Source organism: Pteropus medius, unplaced genomic scaffold (genome assembly GCF_902729225.1).
Source record: "Pteropus medius unplaced genomic scaffold, Ma_sr-lr_union100, whole genome shotgun sequence".
Taxonomy (NCBI): domain Eukaryota; kingdom Metazoa; phylum Chordata; class Mammalia; order Chiroptera; family Pteropodidae; genus Pteropus; species Pteropus medius.
This window is the reverse complement of record NW_024342644.1, coordinates 5,973,244-5,986,698: the sequence shown is the minus strand read 5'-3', so window position 1 is coordinate 5,986,698 and position 13,455 is coordinate 5,973,244. Positions and strand designations below refer to the sequence as shown.

Below are 13,455 nucleotides of genomic sequence, written 5' to 3'. Positions count from 1 at the left end.
ACTAGTGGTTACCAGAAGGAAGCGGGGAGTGGGGAAGGAGAAAATAAAAAAAAAAATGTTAAAAAAAAATTATGTATATATATCTATATATATATATTAGTATGAAAAAAAATAATTAAACTGGCATTAAAATTTTTTTAAAAAAACAAAATGAGGTTACCTTGCAAACCACAAAAATACCACACATGTTTCTATCATGCTAACGAGTGACTATGCTTCTCTATCAATTATGACTTTAGCTCCGATTCATTTTTCCCACGTCGTAGATAAGGTTTGTTAAGATATTCAGTAATAGATTCGCTCTCTTTTTCTTGACAGCATCCAATCTAGAGTAAAGCCCCTCTTCCTTGAACTCTGCCCAAAGTTATCTAACCAAATCTCAACTCCCATAACAAGTCCTTTTCAAAACTCTCTTCCTGAGTCCCACTATGGTGCACCATGATGTGCAGTCTCTTTTGTTGCAACTTGCTTTAATATTAATTTGTTCATCTGTAGCTGGTCTTTGATTAGAGGGCACTGATAATACTTTGTGATGTAAGTTGCTGATATTTTTTCCCCAAGTTTGTCATTTTCCATTTTACTTTACTAACGGTGTTTTTTTCTTTTTTTTTACTATGCAAGTTTGTATTGTTAAGTAATAAAAAATTCCAGTTGCTCTAGATTCCAAATTATAATAAAGGAAAATTTTCCACTCCCAGCAATAAAGGGATTCATTCATATTAACTTCTAGTAACTCTATAGTTTTGTTTTGTTTTTTTACCTTTGGATCATTGTTTCATTTAGACTATATCTAGTTATACTGTGTGAAAAAGACATATTTTTTCTATATGGTCATTCAATTATTCCAACACCACTAATAAAAATCCAGTTTTCCTTCTCTGATTTGAGATGCCACCTGCATGGCATTCTACATTTACATATGTAATTATGTCTATTTCATTATTTTCTTTTCCATTAGTCTATCTGTCCATTCATGAGCAATATCACACTGTTTTAATATAGAGGCTTCATTTATACATTACTTTTGGAAGGTTACCTCTGTCCCTGCTCTGCATTTTGAGGATTTTCTAACTACTCTTGCTTTTTTGCTCTTCGAGATGAATTTATAATCAAGTTGTTTTGCTCTAGGTAGAAGCCCTAAAGTTAACTTTATTGGGATTACATTAAATTTATAAATTAATTTAGGGAAAACTGACATGTTTATGGTATTGAGTCTTCCTACTCAAGAATATGGTATGTTTTTCCACTTGTTCAGGTCTTTTTTTGTTTCTTCAGCAGCGTTTTATAGTTGACTTCATAAAAGTTCTGAATGGTTAGGATCATTCCTGTAGTTTTTTTTGTTTTAGTGTTTTTTGCTATCAAAAACAGTATCTTCTTTTCCATTATACCTTCTATGTGATTTTAATTAGCATATAAGAAGGTTATTGGTATTTATATGTTATATAATCTGTAACTCATTACATTTTTATTGGTTCCTTAGAATTTACATATATGTAAAAACATGTCTCCTGCAGACAAAGAGATTTGCCTCTTGCTTTCCAAGTTTTATCCTTCTAATTACTTTTTATTTTTTATCTAATTGTATTGGCTAGTACCTCCAGCTTAGTGTTTAATAGTAGTAAAGATAATGGGCATCTTTGCCTTGTTCCTTACTTATCGGAAAGTTCCTAGTGTTACAACATTAACTAAGATGTTGTCTTTTGCTGAAATGTACACACACACATGCACACACACACACACACAATCATATAAAGGAAGTAGTCACAAATTTATATTTTATTGAATGATTTTAACATGAATGAAAGTTAACTTATCAAATTTATTGAATGCCTTATATACCCTCTGTGGAGATGATAATGTGATCTTTCTCTTTAGCTCTCTTAATATGAAGGATTATATTATCAAACCTAATAATGAATTACCCTTGCTTTCTTAGAATAAATCCCACTTGCTTGAGATGTTATTTTTAATAAGCTGCTAATATTAATATTACATTTTGATATTTTATTTAAAAATTTTAAAATAATATTCATAGTGATATTGGTCTAGAGATTTTTTTTTGATGCAGTCTAGTATACTTTTTAGTATAGTCTTTTAAAACTTCAGTTCTGCTGGAGCATACGAAAACAGCACCAGGAAAGAGTATTAAAGATCAACCCAATTCCTGTAGCAACTAAATTTAAAAATGGAAAAAAGCACGTTACTCTAGAAAAAGAAATCCAATTCTTCTATTTGACAGGAAAAGAGAATTTATATACCATTCATGCTTGTGACTAAAATAATCTATTGCTAATGTTTAATTTTTTAACCCCCTGTAAACTATAATTAGAAGTGAGTTTCATACACACCTTTCCTTTTAGCAGCTATTACCAAACATGTTCCAATTTCTAAAAATGCTTTTCTTCTGTAGCAGAGTAAACAGAAAAAGGTTCTTGAAGGCAAATAATAATAAATATGAAGAGTGCAGGAGTGACACATGCCCAGAATAAGTTTCTTGCTGAATAAAGGCTTCGAAGAGAGCTAAAGGAATAACCATCTGATGTTCAGAAGTTATGATGAAAAGTTTAAAGAGCTCCCCTCAAAAAACCATAACCATGAATAAAATATCAGTTGAATCCTAACTGAAGAACATTCTATAAAATTCCTGACCAGTACTCCCCAAAACTGTCAAGGTCATAAAAACATGGAAACTGAAACTGTCACATCCAAGAGGTGCTTAAGAAGAAATAAAGAGTAAATGTAATGTGGTAACCTGGATGTGTTACCGGGAGGACATAGGTAAAAAGTGAGAAAATAAGAATAAATTATAGACTTTAGTTAATAATAATATTGATTCATTAATTGTGAAAAATGAGCCATACAAATGTAAGATTTTAAAATTAAATGTAAGAGGAAAATACATGTGGGATATATGGACAATTTTCCTGTAAACCTAAAACTATTCTAAAATTAAAAGTGTATTTTTTTAAAGTTAAAGAAACTTAAAATGTAATATAGGTACACCTTTTTTCCAGATGTCAAAAATGTAAAATTAGGCCAATAGGTACATGAAAAGGTGCTCAGCATTACTAATCATCAGATGTAAATCAAAACCACAATGAGATATTGTCTCACACCTGTTAGAATGGCTCGCATCAAAAAGACAAGTGATAAGTATTGGCGAAGATGTGGAGAAAAGGAAACCCTTGTGCACCGTTGGTGAGAACACAAATTGGTACAGCCATCATGGAAAACAGTAAGGAGGTTCCTCAAAAAATTAAATATAGAACTACCATATGATCCAGCAATTCCACTTCTGGGTATATATCCAAAGGACATGAAAACAGAATATCAAAGAGATATCTGCACTCCCGTGTTCATTGCAGCATTAGTCATAATAGCCAAAACATGGAAACAAGTACCTGACAATGAATGAATGGGTAGAGAATGGGGTGTGTATGTGTATGTGTGTGTTTGTGTGTGTGTGTATGTGTGTGTGTGTGTATATATATAGAGAGAGAGAGAGAGAGAGAGAGAGAGATAACGAAATATTATTCAGCAATTAAAAAAAATGAAGTCTTGCCTTTGCAACAACACGAATGGAACTTGGGGGCATTATGCTAAGTGAAATAAGCCAGAGAAAGACAAATACTGCATGGTATCATGCAGTTTATGATGTGTAGAATCTTAAAACTAGAAATTATGGAAATAGAGAACAGATTGATGGCTGTCAATGGTGGACAGCAGCTGTGGTGCGTGTTGTATATGGGTGAAGGAGGTCAAAAGTTACACATTTCCAGTTATAACATAAGTCCTGAAGATGTAATGTACAGCATAGTGACTATAGTATATGTGTGCTCAATTTGGCAGCACATATACTAAAATTGGAACAATACAGAGAATATTATCATGGCCCCTGTGCAATGATGACATGCATATTTTTGAAGCATTTTATATTTTAAAAATAACTTTAGAATATAGAAATTGAAAGACACAGTTAATTCGCCTTTAAAAAAAACAAGAAAACAATTTGCAACTATGTGAGGCAATGGATGTTAGCTAAACATATTGTGGTAATCATTTTGTAATATATACATATATCAAATTATTATGTGTTCCATCTTAAAGTAACACAATGTTAGATGTCCCTTATAGCTCAATAAAACAGGGAAAAAAAGGTATAATTATATTTTTAAATGTGCTATGAGTTTTTTCAAACTACCCATGAGCGTCAGCTCAGGGAACAGTTTTCTTTTTTATTTAGAAATATATTTAGGCTTGTTTAGGTGAAGAAGAATGGTAGGTGGAATAAAATAGGGAAGTGGTTTGAAGAAAAACAAGATGCGGAAGCAGAGTCCCAGGAGGACAGACACACTGCCTTCCTTTACGTCATTTGCTGGTCAGCAGCCCTCTTTTCTTTTCTCTGCTCCTTTCCTGTCTCTTCTTCGTATTTTTATTCGAGGGACTTGGTGAGTCAAGCTTGCAAATTAAGAAGGCAACAATACCATGAGGATTCTTCAGCTACTAGTAGTGAGTCTGTGGGAGGCTGCCTTCTGGTCAGTCTGTGATGGCTCCAAGGCATGACACACTCATTGAGCTCCTGTTTAGCATTGGCTCGTTTTCCACAGACTATCCCAGAAAACATTTCAGTTCAACCATCAACACTGGTCTATGGAATTTTGTAGACTGTCCCTCAATTAGGTCTATGAGTCGGTGTATCCCAAGAGCCTTAGTTTTTATTGTCCTGTTATTCTGCTTGTCTAAAATAGAGATAAAGCCCTCTTGTTCTTTTGTAAGTAGCTTAGAGTCACCACCCAGAAGAAGTAACTGAATCTTCCTCAAGAAGATTCTTTGAAAGGATAAACAAAATTGACAAAACTTTAACCAGACTCATCAAGGAAAAAAGAGAGAAGACTCAAGTAAATAAAATCAGAAATGAAAGAGGAGAAATAACTACAGTTTCCACAGAAATACAAAGAATCATAAGAAAATACTACGAACAATTATACACCAACAAATTGGATAATCTGGAAGAAATGGATACATTCCTAGAAACATACAATCTCCCAAGACTGAGCCAAGAAGAAACAGAAAATCTGAACAGACCGATAATCACACATAAAATCGAATCAGTAATCAAAAACCTCCCCCAAAATAAAAGTCCTGGACTAGATGGCTTCATAGGCAAATTCTACCAAACATTCAAAAAAGAATTATCACCTATTCTTGAAATTTAAAAATTTCAGGGAGAGGGAAGTCCCTCTAACTCCTTTTATTAGGCCACCATTACCTTGATTCTAAAACCAGACAAAGACATTACAAAAAAAGAAAACTATAGGCCAATACCTCTTATGAACATTAATGCAAAAATTCTCAACAAAATCTTAGCAAACCAAATTCAGTAATACATTAAAAATATCATACACCATGATCAAGTTGGATTTATTCCTGGAATGCAAGGTTGATGCAATATCCTCAAATCAATTAATGTGACATATCACATTAACAAATCAAAAGATAAAAACCATACGATCATATCAATAGATGAAGAAAAAGCATTTGCCAAATCCAGCATCCATTTATGATAAAAACTCTCAGCAAAATGGGAATAGAGGAAATATATCTCAACATATTAAAAGCACAAACCCATAGCTAACATCATATTCAATGGAGAAAGGCTAAAAGCATTTTCCTTGAGATCAGGAACAAGACAAGGAGGCCTACTTTCACTACTCTTCTGCAACATTGTATTGGAAGTCTTAGCCACAGCAATAAGACAAGAAAGAGAAATAAAAGGCATCGGAATTAAAAAGGATAAAGTAAAACTCTTGTTATTTGCAGATGATATGATAATATATACAGAGAACCCTAAAGATTCCACCAAAAAACTGTTAGAATGGATCAACAAATTCAGTAAAGTAGCAGGATACAAAATCAATATTCAGAAGTCAGTGGCATTTTATACACCAATGATGAACTTTCAGAAAGAGAAATTGAGAAAACAGTCCCATTTACAGTTGCATCAAAACAATAAAATACCTGGGAATCAAATTAATCTAGGAGGTAAAAGACTTGTTCTCAGAAAATTATGTCATAAAAAAAGAAATTGAAGAAGATACAAATGGAAGCATATACCGTGCTCATGGGTAGGAAGAATCGACATCATTAAAATGGCCATACTACCCAAAGCAATCTATAGATTCAATGCAATCCTTATCAAAATATCAATGACATTTTCTAGAGAGCTAGAACAAATAATCCTAAAATTTATGTGGAACCATAAAACACCCCGAACAGCCATGGCAATCTTGAGAAAGAACAAAATTGGAGATATCACTACTTGATATCAAACTATACTATAAGGCTATAGCAATCAAAACAGCATGGTAGTGGCATAAAAACAGATACATTGATCAATGAAATGGAATAGAGAGCCCAGAAATAAATCCACACCTAAATGATCACTTAATATGTAACAAAGAAGGCAAGAATATACAATGAGGTAAAGATAATCTCTTCAATAAATGGTACTGGGAAAATTGGACAGATATATGCAAAAAAAACAAAAAAAGAAAAGAAAAGAAACTAGACCACCTTTTTACACTATTTACAAGAATAAACTTAAAATAGATTAAAGATTTAAATGAAAGAACTTAAACCATAAAACTTCTAGAAGAAAACATAGGCAGTAATCTCTCTGATATTGCTACTAGTAATTTTTTTTTCAGACATATTTCCTCGGACAAGGGAAACAAAAGAAAAAATAAACAAATGAGACTACATCAAACTAAAAAGTTTGTGCACAGCAAAGGAAACCATCAACAAAACAAAAAAAGAAAACCAACAAAATGAGAAAATATTCTCTTATGATACATCTGATAAGAAGTTAATGTCCAAAATATATAAAGAACTCATACAACTCATCAAAAAAAATAAGCAATCCAATTTAAAAAATGAGCAGAAAATCTGAATAGATATATCTCCAAAGACGACATGCAGATGGCCAATAGGCATACGAAAAGATGCCAAGGTCACTAATCATCAGAGAAATGCAAATTAAAACCACAATGAGATACTACCTCACATCTGTCAAAATGGCCATTATCAATAAAGGATGTGGAGAAAGGTAACTCTCATGCACTATTGGTGGGATTGCAAATTGATACAGCCACCATGGAAAACAGTCTGGAGGTTTCTCAAAAAATTAAAAATGGGTATACCTTTTGACCCAGCATGGTACTGGCTGGGTCAAATTGCACTTCTGGGTATTTATTCAAGAAAACCAAAACAATAATTCATAAAGATCTATGCTTCCCTATGTTCATGGAAGCACAACTTACAATAGCCAAGATATGGAAGCAACCTAAATGCCCATCAACGGATGATTACATACAGCAGAAGTTATGGTTCATGGATACAATGGAATATTACTCAGCCATTAGAAAAAATGAAATCCTACCATTTGCAACGACATGGATGAACCTAGACTTGAGTGAAATATGCTGAGTGAAATAAGTCAGACAGAGAAAGATAAATACTATATGATTTCACTTATATGCGGAATTTAAGGAACAAAAAGAACAAACTAATCAAAAGCAAACTCACAAATACAGATGACAATCTAGTGATGGCCAAAGGGGAGGAGGGTTGGGGGACTGGGAAAATGGGGTGAAAGGTACCAATTAGTAGTTGATAGATGGTCACGGGGATGGGGAGCATAGTATAGGGAATGCAGTTAGCATTAATGTAATGGCTAGATGGAGAGCCAGAGGAGAGAAAAAGCAATTAGGGGGATCATTTTATAAACTATATAAATGTCTAACCAATATACTACATACCTGAAACTAATAATAAAGTAAAATAAAATAAAATAAACTCTGTGTCTCTCTATTCTTTTCCCTTCCTTTCTCACCTGCCCCCTCAATCCCTACATGGTTTCATTAAAAAGCAATGGACTAGCATTATTGAGAAGAAAATGCTAAACTGTTTCCCAATTGCGGATTTGGTTCAGATTCATGGTCCACACTCTCTGTCAATGACCTCATAGAATATTGACCTTAAAAAATTAGGACAGTTCATTCCATTTTTTTTTTAAAAAAAGGACCGTCGTTTAAACATGCTAGTTTTCCTATCCCACTATAGACTTATTATCAGTTCAATTCTCTAAACACTTGAGAGTTGTTTTTTCTTCCTCCTTAAGCAAGGTCTGGCCATTGAGGGCTTGAAGGAGCAGCTAAAAGAGGAGTTTTTCAGAGTACTTCGCAGAGCCTTTTGCTTAGCCCACTTTAAATCAGGTTTAGCTACATTTTCTCCGAAGAGCTCTGCCTGTAGACTTCAGTGCTGCCCTACAAGAGACTTTGCTCTTCACCATCTTTCTCAACATCCATGGTCTCCACTCTCTTTCTCCACTGGGTTGTACTTAAGTTAAAGATTCTTGGTCAAAGGAAAACAATAGCAGATCAAGGAACCTGTCCCTATTGTGTTACTTCTAAAACAAAGGTCATCTCTTGAATTAGAATGGGAGAGAAACAGAAAGAAATGGAGGCTGGCTAATTTAAGGAAGTAGGCTCAGTGAGGAGGGTGATTCCTACCTAGGCCTGACATTACACTGGGGACTGCATGACCTTTATGATCAAGACCCTCACTGCAGGCGAAATGCAAACCCTTCAGATAGTGCAAAGGTGAATGGTGTAAAAGGCTCTGTCATCTTAAAGACCTGGAATCAAATTCTTTCTCTGCCATTTATAACCATTCCTGCTTTGGACTATTTTACCTCTCAAAGCATCAAATTTTTCATCTCTAAATAAGGAAATTGAAATATATACTTCATATTATTGTCAGATGAAAATAAGGTAGTGTATTCAGCCTATATCAATTATATAGAACCCAAACTTTCCTCCCCTCCCTCACCCCAAGCAGTAATAGAGTAAACCATTTCTGAATCAATAACATAAATTAGCCTGCCATAGTTTTTCTAAGTATAGCAGAGCTGAAATAAAATAATGAATAGATTTTTTCAAGGGGAAAAGCTGAAGAGACAAAACTACAGGATAATTATTCCCTGGGTTGGGTTTATAGGGATTTTTAACATAGGGGATGACAAGAAAGAACTAGAATGTGTAAGAGCAGAGAGGAAGGCATAGAGGATAAGACAGGTGAACTCCCCCAAAGTAAATGTCTTCCATATCGGCCGTTTTGTCCCATGCCAGTTCTGATTTCATGTCTACTTCACGTCTACCTTTTGGAGACCTTCAAAATTACATATGAATGAGAAAGAAAAAAATATTCCAGTTGATATATTATTGCCATTTTCAAGACAATTTATGGTAGAGGTTTGAAAGCTTTTAGCAAATTTTCCTAGGCAAATAAATCTTTTCTATAACAAATGGCAATATCAAAATCTTATAGGTTGAACTGGAACATCTATTCCTGATTTCCTCTAGGGAAAATGAGTTATCTTTTCCAAAGGACCCAGCCAAACATTCTTGAGAATGTCACTCCATCCCATGGAAATGTAAAGTTGCACCTCTCAGGCAACTACGGAGAAGAGAAAATTAACCTAAACTTATTTCCATAAAAGCAGAAATGCATTGGAATCCAGTTTTACTGAAGTGGTTGAAATATACCATTTAGTTTATATAATCTCATTAGAGCTGTAGATTGGCTTTCCGAAACATGCATATTGAGCCTACAACATATTGTATAGAATGGAGAGTTTGTCCACCCACCGTTACCAGAGCCAAACACTAAAAACCGAGAATTGCAGTGGAGAAAGATTGGCTGTTTTATTATGAATCGTGCCATCCAGGAGAACGGGAAGCTAGTGCTCAAAAGCCTGAACTCCCTGATGGCATGTAGGTTATAGATTACATAAAGCAAAATCACAGGAAACTATGGGTTGGGGGGCTAGGGTCGTCCTGGGAGCTGATTGGTAAGGTACGGATAATGAATCATTTCTTCGGGTCTTGAGGACTATTCCGAGGTCTTTCCTGGAATCCTTCTGTCCGGTCTCATGAAAAAGTAGACGAGATTGGTCCACCTTAGGGCTCAGGAGCTGAAACATAACTTGGGTCAGGATGTTATTCTTAGTCTACCGGAGGTCGGGACCTTGAGACCATTAGGCAGGTCTGGGTTACTGTATTCTGCTGCCTTGGGGGCAGCTGATTATCCCCTGTTAAGGGCTAGCTCTCTGCGGGGTGGATATATAAAGAGAGGGGGATGATTTCTAGAGCTAGGATTTAAAACTCAATTTAATCAAAGTCATAAGGACTCTCAGTTTCAATATTCTCTACCTTTCCTCGCCAGAAAAAAGAAATAATAAAACTAAATGCCTCTTAAGCACTCGATATTCTTCATACAACAATATAAAATTGGATTGCTGTAAAGATCCCATTTTTCAACTGAGAGGTCTTATGTCCATAAGTAATTTGCCCAGGGTCAATAGGTGAATAGGCAGCTTAACCAGGAGTTCAACTCTAGTTTGCTAGTTCCAAAGTCCATGCTCTTTTTATTGCAACACCCTGTTTTGCTGTGACAACAAATGAACATGTGAGAAAGTGCTTAGTAGGCATTTAGTAAATGTTAGTTTCTCTAAATCCTCCCTTTCCTTCTTCAAAACTTGTCATGCAGTTCGTCATATTTGTTTCTGGTCCCCATCAAAATTTAAGGGTCAGAAGTTCTGAGAGCCTCCCCTGAAAGGCTACAGAGTTAGAGAAGGGCGAGGCATTTTCTGAGAATAATACACATACACACGAACATATGAACAATAAATAGAACACAAACAGGATTCAGGATTAAAAGCAAAATTGGAAAGTAAACTACATTTAATAGTTCTATATTAAAGAGAGAGAAAAGTATTATAGGCATAAACTACATCTAATAGGTCTATATTAAAGTGGGGAACAAGTTTTATAGGCCCTCCAAAGAGTAAGTAGATGTAGTTAGAAAACTGAAATTAGGGAGACAGAAAATTGGGAGGAAGAGATAAAATCTGTAAAGGTTGTTATATTTATAAGCAGAAAACAGCAGCCTAAGCAGCAAATCCTAGCAGAGTGCTTTGCACATGGCAGGTGCTCAAAAAAATCTGTGGAATCACTTATTCAATTTGGCCATTCTATTAGTAGTCATGTGTTGCCATGCATACAATTAATTTCACTATAGCTGAAAGGAATACATATTGCTGTGGTCTAATGAAATCAACAATTAAGACTAACAGGCTGAACCTGTATAGTCAGTGTAGAGTGTTCCATGTCTTAATTTCTGAGGTGAACTGGAATCTTTGTCAAAAGCTCTGGGCCAGGCCCTTTCTAGCAAATAGCTTAAGACTCACTGAGATGTGCTATTCAGAGTCTGGTTACTTGTACCACCAAAGTAAGAGATAGATGTGAAAAATAATCTATAGAAATTCACAGCATATCTAGGGCTTGTGTCTAGAAATTGGTGTCTTGGGACAGGCTGACCTCCAGAAAGTCAGGTTTATTATATCTACTCCTTTTCTAAATTAAAGTTGAAGAACAAATTGGGACACAAGTTTTATGTGAACTACTAATATCTCCTGTCCTTTGTAAAACTTTTTTTTGAGTCCAAGAAATGCTTCTTAAGCATGTTTTTTTCTATTAATTTTTTTAAAAGTATATTCTGAAAGAAATCTAACTTATATGCTTATTTCCTTTACGCATTAAACTGATGTCCAGTTAATAGAAGCTGATGACCAAATATTTTTCCATTAAAACAGAAAATTATATTTTTTCACCGTAAACAGATTAAAACTTGGGTTTAAAATGTATTGTCCTAAATATTCAAGTGAGATCTAAATTAAAATAAGCATTTTGTAAGCCTTGCTCTCAGTCTTATTCTTGGCTTTCAGAGCTCCTTGATATGCGCAATACATCTTTTACTGAGAATTGGGGCGGGAGCGGTGGGGGGAGGTGGTGATTTTGAAATCACACACAAAAATATCAATTTCATCTGAGTCCTTTAAATTAACTCTTTAAAAACCTTATAGAGTAATTTGAGGACTATCTTTTGTTCATTCTTTACCACCATTTACAGGTCATTGAAGTGCACTGCAAAAGAAAAGAAAGAAAAGTAAAAAGAAAAGAAAAGAAAAGAAAAAAGAAGAGAAGAGAAGAAAAATTAAAAGAAAAGAAAAGAAATGTTAGTAAAGTGTCTGTAAAGTCTCAAACATATTATGGTTTTTCCATATACCATACTGAACTGACATTATGTTAGAACTCTTGGAGAAGCAGGTCAAGGAATGGGGAAGACCAGCTGGAAAAGATGTTGTTCCAAGGATATTCCTGACTTAAAGTTGCCACTTCCCGTAGCAGCACCTACATTTTGTAGATGCATGTTCAACACCTGCTCCAGAGAGGCAGCAATCATACCATCATCTTGCTTCCTGGTATAAAATGACATATAAAGCAACCTTTTCATGGTTGTAGAATGCTACTGCATTATTCTTTATACTCTAATCTTGGTCCATTATTGCTGTATTATGCAAGACCAGAAGTGATTTAAAAGATGCAAATTTAATACATCTCCCATGATTTTATTTCCTTAAAAAAAAGAAGTCTTTCTTTTAATGTTTAGGAAACAAATCAAAAGCTTTCCATCTGAGACATCTAAGAGAAAGAAAGGGAATAAAAATAAGAAAAGGTCTTTTTTCTTCTATGTGCTACTTTAAAAAATTATGTCTCTGTGACTTTGCTCTCAGTAAGAGTCTCAGTCCATTTACACCTACACAGCATCGGTCTTAACTAAGGCTGCTGTTGACTCTGAACTCACCTTGGGTCTTCTCTGTGGAACACTGGCAAAAAAATTAGTTCTGAGCTACCAGATACTAAGACCCTTCCCACAACCAATTCTGGTAGAGGTTCTGGAATAGACTTCTTTCTGCACTGGGTTTTTAGAATCTGTGGCCAATGTAGCAGGTTGTTATCTAGTCAATAGGGATCTCGCTAATCCATAACCACTTAGCAAATGACCCTTAGGACCTTGCTGGAGACCAGCGGAGTTTGTGGACACCTTTCCTGCTCTCTCTCTCTAGTTATCTCCAAGTCACCAGTATCTCCCTACAAGGAGCTTGTGCATATGTCTGGTGTCCCAGCTTTAGTGGTTTCTGCTCAAGGGATATGCCTTGGATTATCTGGCTGTAATAGACAATAGGGGCTTACATTCATGAGTTCTACAGGACCATAGCAAAGAAATATTATTAATGGAGACAGGATCACTCTTCCTTCCCCCTCCCACATCCCGCCATGGCTATATACCTGGGCCTAGCCCAAAGAAAGCAGGCAAAAATACCCATATTTAAGTTTCTCCCTTAACTATATACTTTCTAACTATATACTTTCCCAGTTACTGTTTGAAGAACTGGGTTCCAATAAACCTACACCTGGGTGCTGATTGCAATCCTCGTCTTTGGGACACTGACATGTCTTCACATACCCTCAACTACTGGGAGTAACCAAGAAC

General features: G+C 35.0%; 1 non-coding gene across 1 annotated transcript; it reads left to right on the top strand.

The window, feature by feature from the left end:
• The first annotated feature begins 3,833 nt into the window (after positions 1-3,833).
• On the top strand, positions 3,834-3,940 carry LOC120605624 (U6 spliceosomal RNA). Its single transcript, XR_005653669.1, has one exon. It is a non-coding gene; the product is annotated as a U6 spliceosomal RNA (small nuclear RNA).
• The last annotated feature ends 9,515 nt before the right edge of the window (positions 3,941-13,455 follow it).